The sequence below is a fragment of the Triturus cristatus genome, chromosome 5_2 (assembly GCF_964204655.1).
Source record: "Triturus cristatus chromosome 5_2, aTriCri1.1, whole genome shotgun sequence".
Lineage (NCBI taxonomy): Eukaryota > Metazoa > Chordata > Amphibia > Caudata > Salamandridae > Triturus > Triturus cristatus.
The window spans coordinates 574,452,767-574,472,138 of NC_140588.1; the positions used below are offsets into that span (position 1 = coordinate 574,452,767).

Here is a 19,372-nt window from a genome sequence, read left to right on the forward strand (position 1 = left end):
CCTCCTATGTCTTTTCCCACTGAAGGGAGCAGGAGGAAGTACTTGCTTCCTGGGGAACATGGGCCTGCCACTGGAATTTGTTAACCCGCCTCTTGCGGATTTCTCCCCTTTCTTTGATTTACACCTGCAGGCTCTCCCTTGCCATCGGAGCAGGATCTGCTGATGCAGGCCCGGCAGGATCAAATGTGCAAAGGCTTGTCCCCAGGCCTCGGGAAAAAATTGAGCAGAGATTCCCGCCTCCGCCTCCTCTTGCCTTCCGAACGGGCTTCCAAACGGGCAATGCCCTGACGGGTCCCCCACGCCCCATCCTGCCCATGCCCACACCCCTGTATATGAGGGTGACCCATGTCCCTCACCCTCCATGCTCGAACGGAAGACACGTGTGTCCTGAGGGGAGCGCCAGACAGGCATTTCTCCGGCCAGGCAGACCCCTGCAGCACCCGTTAGGCTCCAAAGCCTGTACATTCCCAAGATGCCACTGGTCACTATGGAAATCAGACAGCCCTGGCCACACCCTCTCCGCCGCTGGGCTCTGCTGCTTTCGGTACGTGCAGCTCAGCTTTTTCTTACCCTGAACCAGACTTCCGTTTCAGCAAAAAGCTGGGTTGCAGTGGGTCCGGGATGCCATTTGGAGACAAAGCCTGCGGCCCTGTCAAAGATGACTTCCTGCCGCACACCATGTGGTCAGAAGCCTACGAAAAGAAGCGCACCTCGGAATACAGAATCTCACTTCCTCAAGAGCCTTGCACAAGAGATTTTCCTCCCGCCGAGGAAAGCAACTCAAAGGGAACCTTGCGAAAATCAAATTAGGAGCCAGATTGCGGGATGCTAGGCAAACTGTTTGTCAGAAAAGCAAATTCATTTTGAGAAGCCCTGACCTGCGGGAAGGAAAAGCATTCAAGGGCAGAAGAAGGACTGTTCCCTGACCGGGAATCGAACCCGGGCCGCGGCGGTGAGAGCGCCGAATCCTAACCACTAGACCACCAGGGAACCCACAGCCATACAGCAAACGTTCCTACACTGCTCTCCTAGTGACAAAGCTCATGGGGGCTGAAAGCATATTTTATTCTACAGCGAATATGAATCAGAACTTGAAAAAACACTCATGATTCCACCAGACTGTTTGTCACTTCCAAGCACAGGCCATCCCCTCCCCCGTGCTACTGAACCGACGAATTCCTGTACAATCGGGATCCCCGGGAAATCACAAGAGGGACACCTAGTGGCCGCTGATAGCTCAAAGACAGCTGGTACACCTTCTCACACCTACCTCGTTATTCAGCTTGCTGGAAGAATACATTGCGAATGACCGATTCAAGAGTGCAAGGGAGAAGAGTGCTCCAAAGTAGATGTATACATCGCAGCCGGGTTTTCCAGCAATTTACCTTTCTGATGAGCTGGTACTGCACTTTACGCCCACATAGAGCACCTGACTGGGTGGGGGACTGCGTGCGCATGAAGGTGGCTGAGGGCAATGGGAGCAAAGCAACCTGGGACACAGGGGACCCAGCCCCTTTCCTCTGCTTTCGTCTATAGGTCGGGGTGCCTTTTTAAGGACCTTCGATTAAAAAAAGCTGAGCTGCGTGGACAAATTACGCACGTCTACGTCTTAGAGGGATCTTCCCTGACCGGGAATCGAACCCGGGCCGCGGCGGTGAAAGCGCCGAATCCTAGCCACTAGACCACCAGGGAGGAGATTCTCTTGTGAGCCTGCCTTGCTCACTTCCTTATTGTGACTAAGCTAACTCCACTGTATAGATTGCCCATAAAGTACGAGTGGGGAAAAGTTAGGTGTCACACAGTGTGTTTGTCATAAGCAATTACCTTTATCCTCCTGCAAAAGCCTTTTTACTCTGCAATCACCTCTTGCTGGACAGCCTGCGCTGGAGCAGCCAGCATGAAAAGGAAGCTGAGTAAGGCAGGGCCTAGGGTCTCACCAGGGTGGCCGAGTGGTTAAGGCGTTGGACTTAAGATCCAATGGACAGTTGTCCGCATGGGTTCGAGCCCCATCCCTGGTATGGGTTTTCAGCGGGTGTGTAGGAACTTGCAGATGCTTTTGTAAAGCATTTTCCTCTGCCCTCCTCACCCTCCCAGTGCCCTTCCTTAACAGTCCCAATTCACGTCTCAGCTGTGGGGTCTGCTGCTACTCTGCACTTAGCATGGATGCTTCCCAAAGCAATGCAGTGCCACCTACGCAGAGCCCCTGCTTAGAGAAATACACCTCCTATGTCTTTTCCCACTGAAGGGAGCAGGAGGAAGTACTTGCTTCCTGGGGAACATGGGCCTGCCACTGGAATTTGTTAACCCGCCTCTTGCGGATTTCTCCCCTTTCTTTGATTTACACCTGCAGGCTCTCCCTTGCCATCGGAGCAGGATCTGCTGATGCAGGCCCGGCAGGATCAAATGTGCAAAGGCTTGTCCCCAGGCCTCGGGAAAAAATTGAGCAGAGATTCCCGCCTCCGCCTCCTCTTGCCTTCCGAACGGGCTTCCAAACGGGCAATGCCCTGACGGGTCCCCCACGCCCCATCCTGCCCATGCCCACACCCCTGTATATGAGGGTGACCCATGTCCCTCACCCTCCATGCTCGAACGGAAGACACGTGTGTCCTGAGGGGAGCGCCAGACAGGCATTTCTCCGGCCAGGCAGACCCCTGCAGCACCCGTTAGGCTCCAAAGCCTGTACATTCCCAAGATGCCACTGGTCACTATGCAAATCAGACAGCCCTGGCCACACCCTCTCCGCCGCTGGGCTCTGCTGCTTTCGGTACGTGCAGCTCAGCTTTTTCTTACCCTGAACCAGACTTCCGTTTCAGCAAAAAGGTGGGTTGCAGTGGGTCCGGGATGCCATTTGGAGACAAAGCCTGCGGCCCTGTCAAAGATGACTTCCTGCCGCACACCATGTGGTCAGAAGCCTACGAAAAGAAGCGCACCTCGGAATACAGAATCTCACTTCCTCAAGAGCCTTGCACAAGAGATTTTCCTCCCGCCGAGGAAAGCAACTCAAAGGGAACCTTGCGAAAATCAAATTAGGAGCCAGATTGCGGGATGCTAGGCAAACTGTTTGTCAGAAAAGCAAATTCATTTTGAGAAGCCCTGACCTGCGGGAAGGAAAAGCATTCAAGGGCAGAAGAAGGACTGTTCCCTGACCGGGAATCGAACCCGGGCCGCGGCGGTGAGAGCGCCGAATCCTAACCACTAGACCACCAGGGAACCCACAGCCATACAGCAAACGTTCCTACACTGCTCTCCTAGTGACAAAGCTCATGGGGGCTGAAAGCATATTTTATTCTACAGCGAATATGAATCAGAACTTGAAAAAACACTCATGATTCCACCAGACTGTTTGTCACTTCCAAGCACAGGCCATCCCCTCCCCCGTGCTACTGAACCGACGAATTCCTGTACAATCGGGATCCCCGGGAAATCACAAGAGGGACACCTAGTGGCCGCTGATAGCTCAAAGACAGCTGGTACACCTTCTCACACCTACCTCGTTATTCAGCTTGCTGGAAGAATACATTGCGAATGACCGATTCAAGAGTGCAAGGGAGAAGAGTGCTCCAAAGTAGATGTATACATCGCAGCCGGGTTTTCCAGCAATTTACCTTTCTGATGAGCTGGTACTGCACTTTACGCCCACATAGAGCACCTGACTGGGTGGGGGACTGCGTGCGCATGAAGGTGGCTGAGGGCAATGGGAGCAAAGCAACCTGGGACACAGGGGACCCAGCCCCTTTCCTCTGCTTTCGTCTATAGGTCGGGGTGCCTTTTTAAGGACCTTCGATTAAAAAAAGCTGAGCTGCGTGGACAAATTACGCACGTCTACGTCTTAGAGGGATCTTCCCTGACCGGGAATCGAACCCGGGCCGCGGCGGTGAAAGCGCCGAATCCTAGCCACTAGACCACCAGGGAGGAGATGCTCTTGTGAGCCTGCCTTGCTCACTTCCTTATTGTGACTAAGCTAACTCCACTGTATAGATTGCCCATAAAGTACGAGTGGGGAAAAGTTAGGTGTCACACAGTGTGTTTGTCATAAGCAATTACCTTTATCCTCCTGCAAAAGCCTTTTTACTCTGCAATCACCTCTTGCTGGACAGCCTGCGCTGGAGCAGCCAGCATGAAAAGGGAGCTGAGTAAGGCAGGGCCTAGGGTCTCACCAGGGTGGCCGAGTGGTTAAGGCGTTGGACTTAAGATCCAATGGACAGTTGTCCGCATGGGTTCGAGCCCCATCCCTGGTATGGGTTTTCAGCGGGTGTGTAGGAACTTGCAGATGCTTTTTTAAAGCATTTTCCTCTGCCCTCCTCACCCTCCCAGTGCCCTTCCTTAACAGTCCCAATTCACGTCTCAGCTGTGGGGTCTGCTGCTACTCTGCACTTAGCATGGATGCTTCCCAAAGCAATGCAGTGCCACCTACGCAGAGCCCCTGCTTAGAGAAATACACCTCCTATGTCTTTTCCCACTGAAGGGAGCAGGAGGAAGTACTTGCTTCCTGGGGAACATGGGCCTGCCACTGGAATTTGTTAACCCGCCTCTTGCGGATTTCTCCCCTTTCTTTGATTTACACCTGCAGGCTCTCCCTTGCCATCGGAGCAGGATCTGCTGATGCAGGCCCGGCTGGATCAAATGTGCAAAGGCTTGTCCCCAGGCCTCGGGAAAAAATTGAGCAGAGATTCCCGCCTCCGCCTCCTCTTGCCTTCCGAACGGGCTTCCAAACGGGCAATGCCCTGACGGGTCCCCCACACCCCATCCTGCCCATGCCCACACCCCTGTATATGAGGGTGACCCATGTCCCTCACCCTCCATGCTCGAACGGAAGACACGTGTGTCCTGAGGGGAGCGCCAGACAGGCATTTCTCCGGCCAGGCAGACCCCTGCAGCACCCGTTAGGCTCCAAAGCCTGTACATTCCCAAGATGCCACTGGCCACTATGCAAATCAGACAGCCCTGGCCACACCCTCTCCGCCGCTGGGCTCTGCTGCTTTCGGTACGTGCAGCTCAGCTTTTTCTTACCCTGAACCAGACTTCCGTTTCAGCAAAAAGGTGGGTTGCAGTGGGTCCGGGATGCCATTTGGAGACAAAGCCTGCGGCCCTGTCAAAGATGACTTCCTGCCGCACACCATGTGGTCAGAAGCCTACGAAAAGAAGCGCACCTCGGAATACAGAATCTCACTTCCTCAAGAGCCTTGCACAAGAGATTTTCCTCCCGCCGAGGAAAGCAACTCAAAGGGAACCTTGCGAAAATCAAATTAGGAGCCAGATTGCGGGATGCTAGGCAAACTGTTTGTCAGAAAAGCAAATTCATTTTGAGAAGCCCTGACCTGCGGGAAGGAAAAGCATTCAAGGGCAGAAGAAGGACTGTTCCCTGACCGGGAATCGAACCCGGGCCGCGGCGGTGAGAGCGCCGAATCCTAACCACTAGACCACCAGGGAACCCACAGCCATACAGCAAAAGTTCCTACACTGCTCTCCTAGTGACAAAGCTCATGGGGGCTGAAAGCATATTTTATTCTACAGCGAATATGAATCAGAACTTGAAAAAACACTCATGATTCCACCAGACTGTTTGTCACTTCCAAGCACAGGCCATCCCCTCCCCCGTGCTACTGAACCGACGAATTCCTGTACAATCGGGATCCCCGGGAAATCACAAGAGGGACACCTAGTGGCCGCTGATAGCTCAAAGACAGCTGGTACACCTTCTCACACCTACCTCGTTATTCAGCTTGCTGGAAGAATACATTGCGAATGACCGATTCAAGAGTGCAAGGGAGAAGAGTGCTCCAAAGTAGATGTATACATCGCAGCCGGGTTTTCCAGCAATTTACCTTTCTGATGAGCTGGTACTGCACTTTACGCCCACATAGAGCACCTGACTGGGTGGGGGACTGCGTGCGCATGAAGGTGGCTGAGGGCAATGGGAGCAAAGCAACCTGGGACACAGGGGACCCAGCCCCTTTCCTCTGCTTTCGTCTATAGGTCGGGGTGCCTTTTTAAGGACCTTCGATTAAAAAAAGCTGAGCTGCGTGGACAAATTACGCACGTCTACGTCTTAGAGGGATCTTCCCTGACCGGGAATCGAACCCGGGCCGCGGCGGTGAAAGCGCCGAATCCTAGCCACTAGACCACCAGGGAGGAGATGCTCTTGTGAGCCTGCCTTGCTCACTTCCTTATTGTGACTAAGCTAACTCCACTGTATAGATTGCCCATAAAGTACGAGTGGGGAAAAGTTAGGTGTCACACAGTGTGTTTGTCATAAGCAATTACCTTTATCCTCCTGCAAAAGCCTTTTTACTCTGCAATCACCTCTTGCTGGACAGCCTGCGCTGGAGCAGCCAGCATGAAAAGGGAGCTGAGTAAGGCAGGGCCTAGGGTCTCACCAGGGTGGCCGAGTGGTTAAGGCGTTGGACTTAAGATCCAATGGACAGTTGTCCGCATGGGTTCGAGCCCCATCCCTGGTATGGGTTTTCAGCGGGTGTGTAGGAACTTGCAGATGCTTTTTTAAAGCATTTTCCTCTGCCCTCCTCACCCTCCCAGTGCCCTTCCTTAACAGTCCCAATTCACGTCTCAGCTGTGGGGTCTGCTGCTACTCTGCACTTAGCATGGATGCTTCCCAAAGCAATGCAGTGCCACCTACGCAGAGCCCCTGCTTAGAGAAATACACCTCCTATGTCTTTTCCCACTGAAGGGAGCAGGAGGAAGTACTTGCTTCCTGGGGAACATGGGCCTGCCACTGGAATTTGTTAACCCGCCTCTTGCGGATTTCTCCCCTTTCTTTGATTTACACCTGCAGGCTCTCCCTTGCCATCGGAGCAGGATCTGCTGATGCAGGCCCGGCTGGATCAAATGTGCAAAGGCTTGTCCCCAGGCCTCGGGAAAAAATTGAGCAGAGATTCCCGCCTCCGCCTCCTCTTGCCTTCCGAACGGGCTTCCAAACGGGCAATACCCTGACGGGTCCCCCACGCCCCATCCTGCCCATGCCCACACCCCTGTATATGAGGGTGACCCATGTCCCTCACCCTCCATGCTCGAACGGAAGACACGTGTGTCCTGAGGGGAGCGCCAGACAGGCATTTCTCCGGCCAGGCAGACCCCTGCAGCACCCGTTAAGCTCCAAAGCCTGTACATTCCCAAGATGCCACTGGTCACTATGCAAATCAGACAGCCCTGGCCACACCCTCTCCACCGCTGGGCTCTGCTGCTTTCGGTACGTGCAGCTCAGCTTTTTCTTACCCTGAACCAGACTTCCGTTTCAGCAAAAAGGTGGGTTGCAGTGGGTCCGGGATGCCATTTGGAGACAAAGCCTGCGGCCCTGTCAAAGATGACTTCCTGCCGCACACCATGTGGTCAGAAGCCTACGAAAAGAAGCGCACCTCGGAATACAGAATCTCACTTCCTCAAGAGCCTTGCACAAGAGATTTTCCTCCCGCCGAGGAAAGCAACTCAAAGGGAACCTTGCGAAAATCAAATTAGGAGCCAGATTGCGGGATGCTAGACAAACTGTTTGTCAGAAAAGCAAATTCATTTTGAGAAGCCCTGACCTGCGGGAAGGAAAAGCATTAAAGGGCAGAAGAAGGACTGTTCCCTGACCGGGAATCGAACCCGGGCCGCAGCGGTGAGAGCGCCGAATCCTAACCACTAGACCACCAGGGAACCCACAGCCATACAGCAAAAGTTCCTACACTGCTCTCCTAGTGACAAAGCTCATGGGGGCTGAAAGCATATTTTATTCTACAGCGAATATGAATCAGAACTTGAAAAAACACTCATGATTCCACCAGACTGTTTGTCACTTCCAAGCACAGGCCATCCCCTCCCCCGTGCTACTGAACCGACGAATTCCTGTACAATCGGGATCCCCGGGAAATCACAAGAGGGACACCTAGTGGCCGCTGATAGCTCAAAGACAGCTGGTACACCTTCTCACACCTACCTCGTTATTCAGCTTGCTGGAAGAATACATTGCGAATGACCGATTTAAGAGTGCAAGGGAGAAGAGTGCTCCAAAGTAGATGTATACATCGCAGCCGGGTTTTCCAGCAATTTACCTTTCTGATGAGCTGGTACTGCACTTTACGCCCACATAGAGCACCTGACTGGGTGGGGGACTGCGTGCGCATGAAGGTGGCTGAGGGCAATGGGAGCAAAGCAACCTGGGACACAGGGGACCCAGTCCCTTTCCTCTGCTTTCGTCTATAGGTCGGGGTGCCTTTTTAAGGACCTTCGATTAAAAAAAGCTGAGCTGCGTGGACAAATTACACACGTCTACGTCTTAGAGGGATCTTCCCTGACCGGGAATCGAACCCGGGCCGCGGCGGTGAAAGCGCCGAATCCTAGCCACTAGACCACCAGGGAGGAGATGCTCTTGTGAGCCTGCCTTGCTCACTTCCTTATTGTGACTAAGCTAACTCCACTGTATAGATTGCCCATAAAGTACGAGTGGGGAAAAGTTAGGTGTCACACAGTGTGTTTGTCATAAGCAATTACCTTTATCCTCCTGCAAAAGCCTTTTTACTCTGCAATCACCTCTTGCTGGACAGCCTGCGCTGGAGCAGCCAGCATGAAAAGGGAGCTGAGTAAAGCAGGGCCTAGGGTCTCACCAGGGTGGCCGAGTGGTTAAGGCGTTAGACTTAAGATCCAATGGACAGTTGTCCGCATGGGTTCGAGCCCCATCCCTGGTATGGGTTTTCAGCGGGTGTGTAGGAACTTGCAGATGCTTTTTTAAAGCATTTTCCTCTGCCCTCCTCACCCTCCCAGTGCCCTTCCTTAACAGTCCCAATTCACGTCTCAGCTGTAGGGTCTGCTGCTACTCTGCACTTAGCATGGATGCTTCCCAAAGCAATGCAGTGCCACCTACGCAGAGCCCCTGCTTAGAGAAATACACCTCCTATGTCTTTTCCCACTGAAGGGAGCAGGAGGAAGTACTTGCTTCCTGGGGAACATGGGCCTGCCACTGGAATTTGTTAACCCGCCTCTTGCGGATTTCTCCCCTTTCTTTGATTTACACCTGCAGGCTCTCCCTTGCCATCGGAGCAGGATCTGCTGATGCAGGCCCGGCTGGATCAAATGTGCAAAGGCTTGTCCCCAGGCCTCGGGAAAAAATTGAGCAGAGATTCCCGCCTCCGCCTCCTCTTGCCTTCCGAACGGGCTTCCAAACGGGCAATGCCCTGACGGGTCCCCCACACCCCATCCTGCCCATGCCCACACCCCTGTATATGAGGGTGACCCATGTCCCTCACCCTCCATGCTCGAACGGAAGACACGTGTGTCCTGAGGGGAGCGCCAGACAGGCATTTCTCCGGCCAGGCAGACCCCTGCAGCACCCGTTAGGCTCCAAAGCCTGTACATTCCCAAGATGCCACTGGCCACTATGCAAATCAGACAGCCCTGGCCACACCCTCTCCGCCGCTGGGCTCTGCTGCTTTCGGTACGTGCAGCTCAGCTTTTTCTTACCCTGAACCAGACTTCCGTTTCAGCAAAAAGCTGGGTTGCAGTGGGTCCGGGATGCCATTTGGAGACAAAGCCTGCGGCCCTGTCAAAGATGACTTCCTGCCGCACACCATGTGGTCAGAATCCTACGAAAAGAAGCGCACCTCGGAATACAGAATCTCACTTCCTCAAGAGCCTTGCACAAGAGATTTTCCTCCCGCCGAGGAAAGCAACTCAAAGGGAACCTTGCGAAAATCAGATTAGGAGCCAGATTGCGGGATGCTAGGCAAACTGTTTGTCAGAAAAGCAAATTCATTTTGAGAAGCCCTGACCTGCGGGAAGGAAAAGCATTCAAGGGCAGAAGAAGGACTGTTCCCTGACCGGGAATCGAACCCGGGCCGCGGCGGTGAGAGCGCCGAATCCTAACCACTAGACCACCAGGGAACCCACAGCCATACAGCAAAAGTTCCTACACTGCTCTCCTAGTGACAAAGCTCATGGGGGCTGAAAGCATATTTTATTCTACAGCGAATATGAATCAGAACTTGAAAAAACACTCATGATTCCACCAGACTGTTTGTCACTTCCAAGCACAGGCCATCCCCTCCCCCGTGCTACTGAACCGACGAATTCCTGTACAATCGGGATCCCCGGGAAATCACAAGAGGGACACCTAGTGGCCGCTGATAGCTCAAAGACAGCTGGTACACCTTCTCACACCTACCTCGTTATTCAGCTTGCTGGAAGAATACATTGCGAATGACCGATTCAAGAGTGCAAGGGAGAAGAGTGCTCCAAAGTAGATGTATACATCGCAGCCGGGTTTTCCAGCAATTTACCTTTCTGATGAGCTGGTACTGCACTTTACGCCCACATAGAGCACCTGACTGGGTGGGGGACTGCGTGCGCATGAAGGTGGCTGAGGGCAATGGGAGCAAAGCAACCTGGGACACAGGGGACCCAGCCCCTTTCCTCTGCTTTCGTCTATAGGTCGGGGTGCCTTTTTAAGGACCTTCGATTAAAAAAAGCTGAGCTGCATGGACAAATTACGCACGTCTACGTCTTAGAGGGATCTTCCCTGACCGGGAATCGAACCCGGGCCGCGGCGGTGAAAGCGCCGAATCCTAGCCACTAGACCACCAGGGAGGAGATGCTCTTGTGAGCCTGCCTTGCTCACTTCCTTATTGTGACTAAGCTAACTCCACTGTATAGATTGCCCATAAAGTACGAGTGGGGAAAAGTTAGGTGTCACACAGTGTGTTTGTCATAAGCAATTACCTTTATCCTCCTGCAAAAGCCTTTTTACTCTGCAATCACCTCTTGCTGGACAGCCTGCGCTGGAGCAGCCAGCATGAAAAGGAAGCTGAGTAAGGCAGGGCCTAGGGTCTCACCAGGGTGGCCGAGTGGTTAAGGCGTTGGACTTAAGATCCAATGGACAGTTGTCCGCATGGGTTCGAGCCCCATCCCTGGTATGGGTTTTCAGCGGGTGTGTAGGAACTTGCAGATGCTTTTGTAAAGCATTTTCCTCTGCCCTCCTCACCCTCCCAGTGCCCTTCCTTAACAGTCCCAATTCACGTCTCAGCTGTGGGGTCTGCTGCTACTCTGCACTTAGCATGGATGCTTCCCAAAGCAATGCAGTGCCACCTACGCAGAGCCCCTGCTTAGAGAAATACACCTCCTATGTCTTTTCCCACTGAAGGGAGCAGGAGGAAGTACTTGCTTCCTGGGGAACATGGGCCTGCCACTGGAATTTGTTAACCCGCCTCTTGCGGATTTCTCCCCTTTCTTTGATTTACACCTGCAGGCTCTCCCTTGCCATCGGAGCAGGATCTGCTGATGCAGGCCCGGCAGGATCAAATGTGCAAAGGCTTGTCCCCAGGCCTCGGGAAAAAATTGAGCAGAGATTCCCGCCTCCGCCTCCTCTTGCCTTCCGAACGGGCTTCCAAACGGGCAATGCCCTGACGGGTCCCCCACGCCCCATCCTGCCCATGCCCACACCCCTGTATATGAGGGTGACCCATGTCCCTCACCCTCCATGCTCGAACGGAAGACACGTGTGTCCTGAGGGGAGCGCCAGACAGGCATTTCTCCGGCCAGGCAGACCCCTGCAGCACCCGTTAGGCTCCAAAGCCTGTACATTCCCAAGATGCCACTGGTCACTATGGAAATCAGACAGCCCTGGCCACACCCTCTCCGCCGCTGGGCTCTGCTGCTTTCGGTACGTGCAGCTCAGCTTTTTCTTACCCTGAACCAGACTTCCGTTTCAGCAAAAAGGTGGGTTGCAGTGGGTCCGGGATGCCATTTGGAGACAAAGCCTGCGGCCCTGTCAAAGATGACTTCCTGCCGCACACCATGTGGTCAGAAGCCTACGAAAAGAAGCGCACCTCGGAATACAGAATCTCACTTCCTCAAGAGCCTTGCACAAGAGATTTTCCTCCCGCCGAGGAAAGCAACTCAAAGGGAACCTTGCGAAAATCAAATTAGGAGCCAGATTGCGGGATGCTAGGCAAACTGTTTGTCAGAAAAGCAAATTCATTTTGAGAAGCCCTGACCTGCGGGAAGGAAAAGCATTCAAGGGCAGAAGAAGGACTGTTCCCTGACCGGGAATCGAACCCGGGCCGCGGCGGTGAGAGCGCCGAATCCTAACCACTAGACCACCAGGGAACCCACAGCCATACAGCAAACGTTCCTACACTGCTCTCCTAGTGACAAAGCTCATGGGGGCTGAAAGCATATTTTATTCTACAGCGAATATGAATCAGAACTTGAAAAAACACTCATGATTCCACCAGACTGTTTGTCACTTCCAAGCACAGGCCATCCCCTCCCCCGTGCTACTGAACCGACGAATTCCTGTACAATCGGGATCCCCGGGAAATCACAAGAGGGACACCTAGTGGCCGCTGATAGCTCAAAGACAGCTGGTACACCTTCTCACACCTACCTCGTTATTCAGCTTGCTGGAAGAATACATTGCGAATGACCGATTCAAGAGTGCAAGGGAGAAGAGTGCTCCAAAGTAGATGTATACATCGCAGCCGGGTTTTCCAGCAATTTACCTTTCTGATGAGCTGGTACTGCACTTTACGCCCACATAGAGCACCTGACTGGGTGGGGGACTGCGTGCGCATGAAGGTGGCTGAGGGCAATGGGAGCAAAGCAACCTGGGACACAGGGGACCCAGCCCCTTTCCTCTGCTTTCGTCTATAGGTCGGGGTGCCTTTTTAAGGACCTTCGATTAAAAAAAGCTGAGCTGCGTGGACAAATTACGCACGTCTACGTCTTAGAGGGATCTTCCCTGACCGGGAATCGAACCCGGGCCGCGGCGGTGAAAGCGCCGAATCCTAGCCACTAGACCACCAGGGAGGAGATTCTCTTGTGAGCCTGCCTTGCTCACTTCCTTATTGTGACTAAGCTAACTCCACTGTATAGATTGCCCATAAAGTACGAGTGGGGAAAAGTTAGGTGTCACACAGTGTGTTTGTCATAAGCAATTACCTTTATCCTCCTGCAAAAGCCTTTTTACTCTGCAATCACCTCTTGCTGGACAGCCTGCGCTGGAGCAGCCAGCATGAAAAGGAAGCTGAGTAAGGCAGGGCCTAGGGTCTCACCAGGGTGGCCGAGTGGTTAAGGCGTTGGACTTAAGATCCAATGGACAGTTGTCCGCATGGGTTCGAGCCCCATCCCTGGTATGGGTTTTCAGCGGGTGTGTAGGAACTTGCAGATGCTTTTGTAAAGCATTTTCCTCTGCCCTCCTCACCCTCCCAGTGCCCTTCCTTAACAGTCCCAATTCACGTCTCAGCTGTGGGGTCTGCTGCTACTCTGCACTTAGCATGGATGCTTCCCAAAGCAATGCAGTGCCACCTACGCAGAGCCCCTGCTTAGAGAAATACACCTCCTATGTCTTTTCCCACTGAAGGGAGCAGGAGGAAGTACTTGCTTCCTGGGGAACATGGGCCTGCCACTGGAATTTGTTAACCCGCCTCTTGCGGATTTCTCCCCTTTCTTTGATTTACACCTGCAGGCTCTCCCTTGCCATCGGAGCAGGATCTGCTGATGCAGGCCCGGCAGGATCAAATGTGCAAAGGCTTGTCCCCAGGCCTCGGGAAAAAATTGAGCAGAGATTCCCGCCTCCGCCTCCTCTTGCCTTCCGAACGGGCTTCCAAACGGGCAATGCCCTGACGGGTCCCCCACGCCCCATCCTGCCCATGCCCACACCCCTGTATATGAGGGTGACCCATGTCCCTCACCCTCCATGCTCGAACGGAAGACACGTGTGTCCTGAGGGGAGCGCCAGACAGGCATTTCTCCGGCCAGGCAGACCCCTGCAGCACCCGTTAGGCTCCAAAGCCTGTACATTCCCAAGATGCCACTGGTCACTATGCAAATCAGACAGCCCTGGCCACACCCTCTCCGCCGCTGGGCTCTGCTGCTTTCGGTACGTGCAGCTCAGCTTTTTCTTACCCTGAACCAGACTTCCGTTTCAGCAAAAAGGTGGGTTGCAGTGGGTCCGGGATGCCATTTGGAGACAAAGCCTGCGGCCCTGTCAAAGATGACTTCCTGCCGCACACCATGTGGTCAGAAGCCTACGAAAAGAAGCGCACCTCGGAATACAGAATCTCACTTCCTCAAGAGCCTTGCACAAGAGATTTTCCTCCCGCCGAGGAAAGCAACTCAAAGGGAACCTTGCGAAAATCAAATTAGGAGCCAGATTGCGGGATGCTAGGCAAACTGTTTGTCAGAAAAGCAAATTCATTTTGAGAAGCCCTGACCTGCGGGAAGGAAAAGCATTCAAGGGCAGAAGAAGGACTGTTCCCTGACCGGGAATCGAACCCGGGCCGCGGCGGTGAGAGCGCCGAATCCTAACCACTAGACCACCAGGGAACCCACAGCCATACAGCAAACGTTCCTACACTGCTCTCCTAGTGACAAAGCTCATGGGGGCTGAAAGCATATTTTATTCTACAGCGAATATGAATCAGAACTTGAAAAAACACTCATGATTCCACCAGACTGTTTGTCACTTCCAAGCACAGGCCATCCCCTCCCCCGTGCTACTGAACCGACGAATTCCTGTACAATCGGGATCCCCGGGAAATCACAAGAGGGACACCTAGTGGCCGCTGATAGCTCAAAGACAGCTGGTACACCTTCTCACACCTACCTCGTTATTCAGCTTGCTGGAAGAATACATTGCGAATGACCGATTCAAGAGTGCAAGGGAGAAGAGTGCTCCAAAGTAGATGTATACATCGCAGCCGGGTTTTCCAGCAATTTACCTTTCTGATGAGCTGGTACTGCACTTTACGCCCACATAGAGCACCTGACTGGGTGGGGGACTGCGTGCGCATGAAGGTGGCTGAGGGCAATGGGAGCAAAGCAACCTGGGACACAGGGGACCCAGCCCCTTTCCTCTGCTTTCGTCTATAGGTCGGGGTGCCTTTTTAAGGACCTTCGATTAAAAAAAGCTGAGCTGCGTGGACAAATTACGCACGTCTACGTCTTAGAGGGATCTTCCCTGACCGGGAATCGAACCCGGGCCGCGGCGGTGAAAGCGCCGAATCCTAGCCACTAGACCACCAGGGAGGAGATGCTCTTGTGAGCCTGCCTTGCTCACTTCCTTATTGTGACTAAGCTAACTCCACTGTATAGATTGCCCATAAAGTACGAGTGGGGAAAAGTTAGGTGTCACACAGTGTGTTTGTCATAAGCAATTACCTTTATCCTCCTGCAAAAGCCTTTTTACTCTGCAATCACCTCTTGCTGGACAGCCTGCGCTGGAGCAGCCAGCATGAAAAGGGAGCTGAGTAAGGCAGGGCCTAGGGTCTCACCAGGGTGGCCGAGTGGTTAAGGCGTTGGACTTAAGATCCAATGGACAGTTGTCCGCATGGGTTCGAGCCCCATCCCTGGTATGGGTTTTCAGCGGGTGTGTAGGAACTTGCAGATGCTTTTTTAAAGCATTTTCCTCTGCCCTCCTCACCCTCCCAGTGCCCTTCCTTAACAGTCCCAATTCACGTCTCAGCTGTGGGGTCTGCTGCTACTCTGCACTTAGCATGGATGCTTCCCAAAGCAATGCAGTGCCACCTACGCAGAGCCCCTGCTTAGAGAAATACACCTCCTATGTCTTTTCCCACTGAAGGGAGCAGGAGGAAGTACTTGCTTCCTGGGGAACATGGGCCTGCCACTGGAATTTGTTAACCCGCCTCTTGCGGATTTCTCCCCTTTCTTTGATTTACACCTGCAGGCTCTCCCTTGCCATCGGAGCAGGATCTGCTGATGCAGGCCCGGCTGGATCAAATGTGCAAAGGCTTGTCCCCAGGCCTCGGGAAAAAATTGAGCAGAGATTCCCGCCTCCGCCTCCTCTTGCCTTCCGAACGGGCTTCCAAACGGGCAATGCCCTGACGGGTCCCCCACACCCCATCCTGCCCATGCCCACACCCCTGTATATGAGGGTGACCCATGTCCCTCACCCTCCATGCTCGAACGGAAGACACGTGTGTCCTGAGGGGAGCGCCAGACAGGCATTTCTCCGGCCAGGCAGACCCCTGCAGCACCCGTTAGGCTCCAAAGCCTGTACATTCCCAAGATGCCACTGGCCACTATGCAAATCAGACAGCCCTGGCCACACCCTCTCCGCCGCTGGGCTCTGCTGCTTTCGGTACGTGCAGCTCAGCTTTTTCTTACCCTGAACCAGACTTCCGTTTCAGCAAAAAGGTGGGTTGCAGTGGGTCCGGGATGCCATTTGGAGACAAAGCCTGCGGCCCTGTCAAAGATGACTTCCTGCCGCACACCATGTGGTCAGAAGCCTACGAAAAGAAGCGCACCTCGGAATACAGAATCTCACTTCCTCAAGAGCCTTGCACAAGAGATTTTCCTCCCGCCGAGGAAAGCAACTCAAAGGGAACCTTGCGAAAATCAAATTAGGAGCCAGATTGCGGGATGCTAGGCAAACTGTTTGTCAGAAAAGCAAATTCATTTTGAGAAGCCCTGACCTGCGGGAAGGAAAAGCATTCAAGGGCAGAAGAAGGACTGTTCCCTGACCGGGAATCGAACCCGGGCCGCGGCGGTGAGAGCGCCGAATCCTAACCACTAGACCACCAGGGAACCCACAGCCATACAGCAAAAGTTCCTACACTGCTCTCCTAGTGACAAAGCTCATGGGGGCTGAAAGCATATTTTATTCTACAGCGAATATGAATCAGAACTTGAAAAAACACTCATGATTCCACCAGACTGTTTGTCACTTCCAAGCACAGGCCATCCCCTCCCCCGTGCTACTGAACCGACGAATTCCTGTACAATCGGGATCCCCGGGAAATCACAAGAGGGACACCTAGTGGCCGCTGATAGCTCAAAGACAGCTGGTACACCTTCTCACACCTACCTCGTTATTCAGCTTGCTGGAAGAATACATTGCGAATGACCGATTCAAGAGTGCAAGGGAGAAGAGTGCTCCAAAGTAGATGTATACATCGCAGCCGGGTTTTCCAGCAATTTACCTTTCTGATGAGCTGGTACTGCACTTTACGCCCACATAGAGCACCTGACTGGGTGGGGGACTGCGTGCGCATGAAGGTGGCTGAGGGCAATGGGAGCAAAGCAACCTGGGACACAGGGGACCCAGCCCCTTTCCTCTGCTTTCGTCTATAGGTCGGGGTGCCTTTTTAAGGACCTTCGATTAAAAAAAGCTGAGCTGCGTGGACAAATTACGCACGTCTACGTCTTAGAGGGATCTTCCCTGACCGGGAATCGAACCCGGGCCGCGGCGGTGAAAGCGCCGAATCCTAGCCACTAGACCACCAGGGAGGAGATGCTCTTGTGAGCCTGCCTTGCTCACTTCCTTATTGTGACTAAGCTAACTCCACTGTATAGATTGCCCATAAAGTACGAGTGGGGAAAAGTTAGGTGTCACACAGTGTGTTTGTCATAAGCAATTACCTTTATCCTCCTGCAAAAGCCTTTTTACTCTGCAATCACCTCTTGCTGGACAGCCTGCGCTGGAGCAGCCAGCATGAAAAGGGAGCTGAGTAAGGCAGGGCCTAGGGTCTCACCAGGGTGGCCGAGTGGTTAAGGCGTTGGACTTAAGATCCAATGGACAGTTGTCCGCATGGGTTCGAGCCCCATCCCTGGTATGGGTTTTCAGCGGGTGTGTAGGAACTTGCAGATGCTTTTTTAAAGCATTTTCCTCTGCCCTCCTCACCCTCCCAGTGCCCTTCCTTAACAGTCCCAATTCACGTCTCAGCTGTGGGGTCTGCTGCTACTCTGCACTTAGCATGGATGCTTCCCAAAGCAATGCAGTGCCACCTACGCAGAGCCCCTGCTTAGAGAAATACACCTCCTATGTCTTTTCCCACTGAAGGGAGCAGGAGGAAGTACTTGCTTCCTGGGGAACATGGGCCTGCCACTGGAATTTGTTAACCCGCCTCTTGCGGATTTCTCCCCTTTCTTTGATTTACACCTGCAGGCTCTCCCTTGCCATCGGAGCAGGATCTGCTGATGCAGGCCCGGCTGGATCAAATGTGCAAAGGCTTGTCCCCAGGCCTCGGGAAAAAATTGAGCAGAGATTCCCGCCTCCGCCTCCTCTTGCCTTCCGAACGGGCTTCCAAACGGGCAATACCCTGACGGGTCCCCCACGCCCCATCCTGCCCATGCCCACACCCCTGTATATGAGGGTGACCCATGTCCCTCACCCTCCATGCTCGAACGGAAGACACGTGTGTCCTGAGGGGAGCGCCAGACAGGCATTTCTCCGGCCAGGCAGACCCCTGCAGCACCCGTTAAGCTCCAAAGCCTGTACATTCCCAAGATGCCACTGGTCACTATGCAAATCAGACAGCCCTGGCCACACCCTCTCCACCGCTGGGCTCTGCTGCTTTCGGTACGTGCAGCTCAGCTTTTTCTTACCCTGAACCAGACTTCCGTTTCAGCAAAAAGGTGGGTTGCAGTGGGTCCGGGATGCCATTTGGAGACAAAGCCTGCGGCCCTGTCAAAGATGACTTCCTGCCGCACACCATGTGGTCAGAAGCCTACGAAAAGAAGCGCACCTCGGAATACAGAATCTCACTTCCTCAAGAGCCTTGCACAAGAGATTTTCCTCCCGCCGAGGAAAGCAACTCAAAGGGAACCTTGCGAAAATCAAATTAGGAGCCAGATTGCGGGATGCTAGACAAACTGTTTGTCAGAAAAGCAAATTCATTTTGAGAAGCCCTGACCTGCGGGAAGGAAAAGCATTAAAGGGCAGAAGAAGGACTGTTCCCTGACCGGGAATCGAACCCGGGCCGCAGCGGTGAGAGCGCCGAATCCTAACCACTAGACCACCAGGGAACCCACAGCCATACAGCAAAAGTTCCTACACTGCTCTCCTAGTGACAAAGCTCATGGGGGCTGAAAGCATATTTTATTCTACAGCGAATATGAATCAGAACTTGAAAAAACACTCATGATTCCACCAGACTGTTTGTCACTTCCAAGCACAGGCCATCCCCTCCCCCGTGCTACTGAACCGACGAATTCCTGTACAATCGGGATCCCCGGGAAATCACAAGAGGGACACCTAGTGGCCGCTGATAGCTCAAAGACAGCTGGTACACCTTCTCACACCTACCTCGTTATTCAGCTTGCTGGAAGAATACATTGCGAATGACCGATTTAAGAGTGCAAGGGAGAAGAGTGCTCCAAAGTAGATGTATACATCGCAGCCGGGTTTTCCAGCAATTTACCTTTCTGATGAGCTGGTACTGCACTTTACGCCCACATAGAGCACCTGACTGGGTGGGGGACTGCATGCGCATGAAGGTGGCTGAGGGCAATGGGAGCAAAGCAACCTGGGACACAGGGGACCCAGTCCCTTTCCTCTGCTTTCGTCTATAGGTCGGGGTGCCTTTTTAAGGACCTTCGATTAAAAAAAGCTGAGCTGCGTGGACAAATTACACACGTCTACGTCTTA

At 53.4% G+C, this 19,372-nt stretch overlaps 15 non-coding genes across 15 annotated transcripts; all 15 read right to left on the reverse strand.

Moving 5' to 3' along the window:
• Positions 1–918: 918 nt before the first annotated feature.
• On the reverse strand, positions 919–990 carry TRNAE-CUC (transfer RNA glutamic acid (anticodon CUC)). The gene has a single exon. It is a non-coding gene; the product is annotated as a tRNA-Glu (tRNA).
• Positions 991–1,620: 630 nt separating this feature from the next.
• On the reverse strand, positions 1,621–1,692 carry TRNAE-UUC (transfer RNA glutamic acid (anticodon UUC)). The gene has a single exon. It is a non-coding gene; the product is annotated as a tRNA-Glu (tRNA).
• A 1,446-nt stretch (positions 1,693–3,138) lies between these two features.
• On the reverse strand, positions 3,139–3,210 carry TRNAE-CUC (transfer RNA glutamic acid (anticodon CUC)). The gene has a single exon. It is a non-coding gene; the product is annotated as a tRNA-Glu (tRNA).
• A 630-nt stretch (positions 3,211–3,840) lies between these two features.
• TRNAE-UUC (transfer RNA glutamic acid (anticodon UUC)) lies at positions 3,841–3,912 on the reverse strand. The gene has a single exon. It is a non-coding gene; the product is annotated as a tRNA-Glu (tRNA).
• Positions 3,913–5,358: 1,446 nt separating this feature from the next.
• TRNAE-CUC (transfer RNA glutamic acid (anticodon CUC)) lies at positions 5,359–5,430 on the reverse strand. The gene has a single exon. It is a non-coding gene; the product is annotated as a tRNA-Glu (tRNA).
• A 630-nt stretch (positions 5,431–6,060) lies between these two features.
• On the reverse strand, positions 6,061–6,132 carry TRNAE-UUC (transfer RNA glutamic acid (anticodon UUC)). The gene has a single exon. It is a non-coding gene; the product is annotated as a tRNA-Glu (tRNA).
• A 2,148-nt stretch (positions 6,133–8,280) lies between these two features.
• On the reverse strand, positions 8,281–8,352 carry TRNAE-UUC (transfer RNA glutamic acid (anticodon UUC)). The gene has a single exon. It is a non-coding gene; the product is annotated as a tRNA-Glu (tRNA).
• A 1,446-nt stretch (positions 8,353–9,798) lies between these two features.
• TRNAE-CUC (transfer RNA glutamic acid (anticodon CUC)) lies at positions 9,799–9,870 on the reverse strand. The gene has a single exon. It is a non-coding gene; the product is annotated as a tRNA-Glu (tRNA).
• Positions 9,871–10,500: 630 nt separating this feature from the next.
• TRNAE-UUC (transfer RNA glutamic acid (anticodon UUC)) lies at positions 10,501–10,572 on the reverse strand. Its single transcript has one exon. It is a non-coding gene; the product is annotated as a tRNA-Glu (tRNA).
• Positions 10,573–12,018: 1,446 nt separating this feature from the next.
• Positions 12,019–12,090, reverse strand: TRNAE-CUC (transfer RNA glutamic acid (anticodon CUC)). Its single transcript has one exon. It is a non-coding gene; the product is annotated as a tRNA-Glu (tRNA).
• A 630-nt stretch (positions 12,091–12,720) lies between these two features.
• TRNAE-UUC (transfer RNA glutamic acid (anticodon UUC)) lies at positions 12,721–12,792 on the reverse strand. The gene has a single exon. It is a non-coding gene; the product is annotated as a tRNA-Glu (tRNA).
• Positions 12,793–14,238: 1,446 nt separating this feature from the next.
• TRNAE-CUC (transfer RNA glutamic acid (anticodon CUC)) lies at positions 14,239–14,310 on the reverse strand. Its single transcript has one exon. It is a non-coding gene; the product is annotated as a tRNA-Glu (tRNA).
• Positions 14,311–14,940: 630 nt separating this feature from the next.
• TRNAE-UUC (transfer RNA glutamic acid (anticodon UUC)) lies at positions 14,941–15,012 on the reverse strand. Its single transcript has one exon. It is a non-coding gene; the product is annotated as a tRNA-Glu (tRNA).
• A 1,446-nt stretch (positions 15,013–16,458) lies between these two features.
• Positions 16,459–16,530, reverse strand: TRNAE-CUC (transfer RNA glutamic acid (anticodon CUC)). The gene has a single exon. It is a non-coding gene; the product is annotated as a tRNA-Glu (tRNA).
• A 630-nt stretch (positions 16,531–17,160) lies between these two features.
• On the reverse strand, positions 17,161–17,232 carry TRNAE-UUC (transfer RNA glutamic acid (anticodon UUC)). Its single transcript has one exon. It is a non-coding gene; the product is annotated as a tRNA-Glu (tRNA).
• Positions 17,233–19,372: the final 2,140 nt, after the last annotated feature.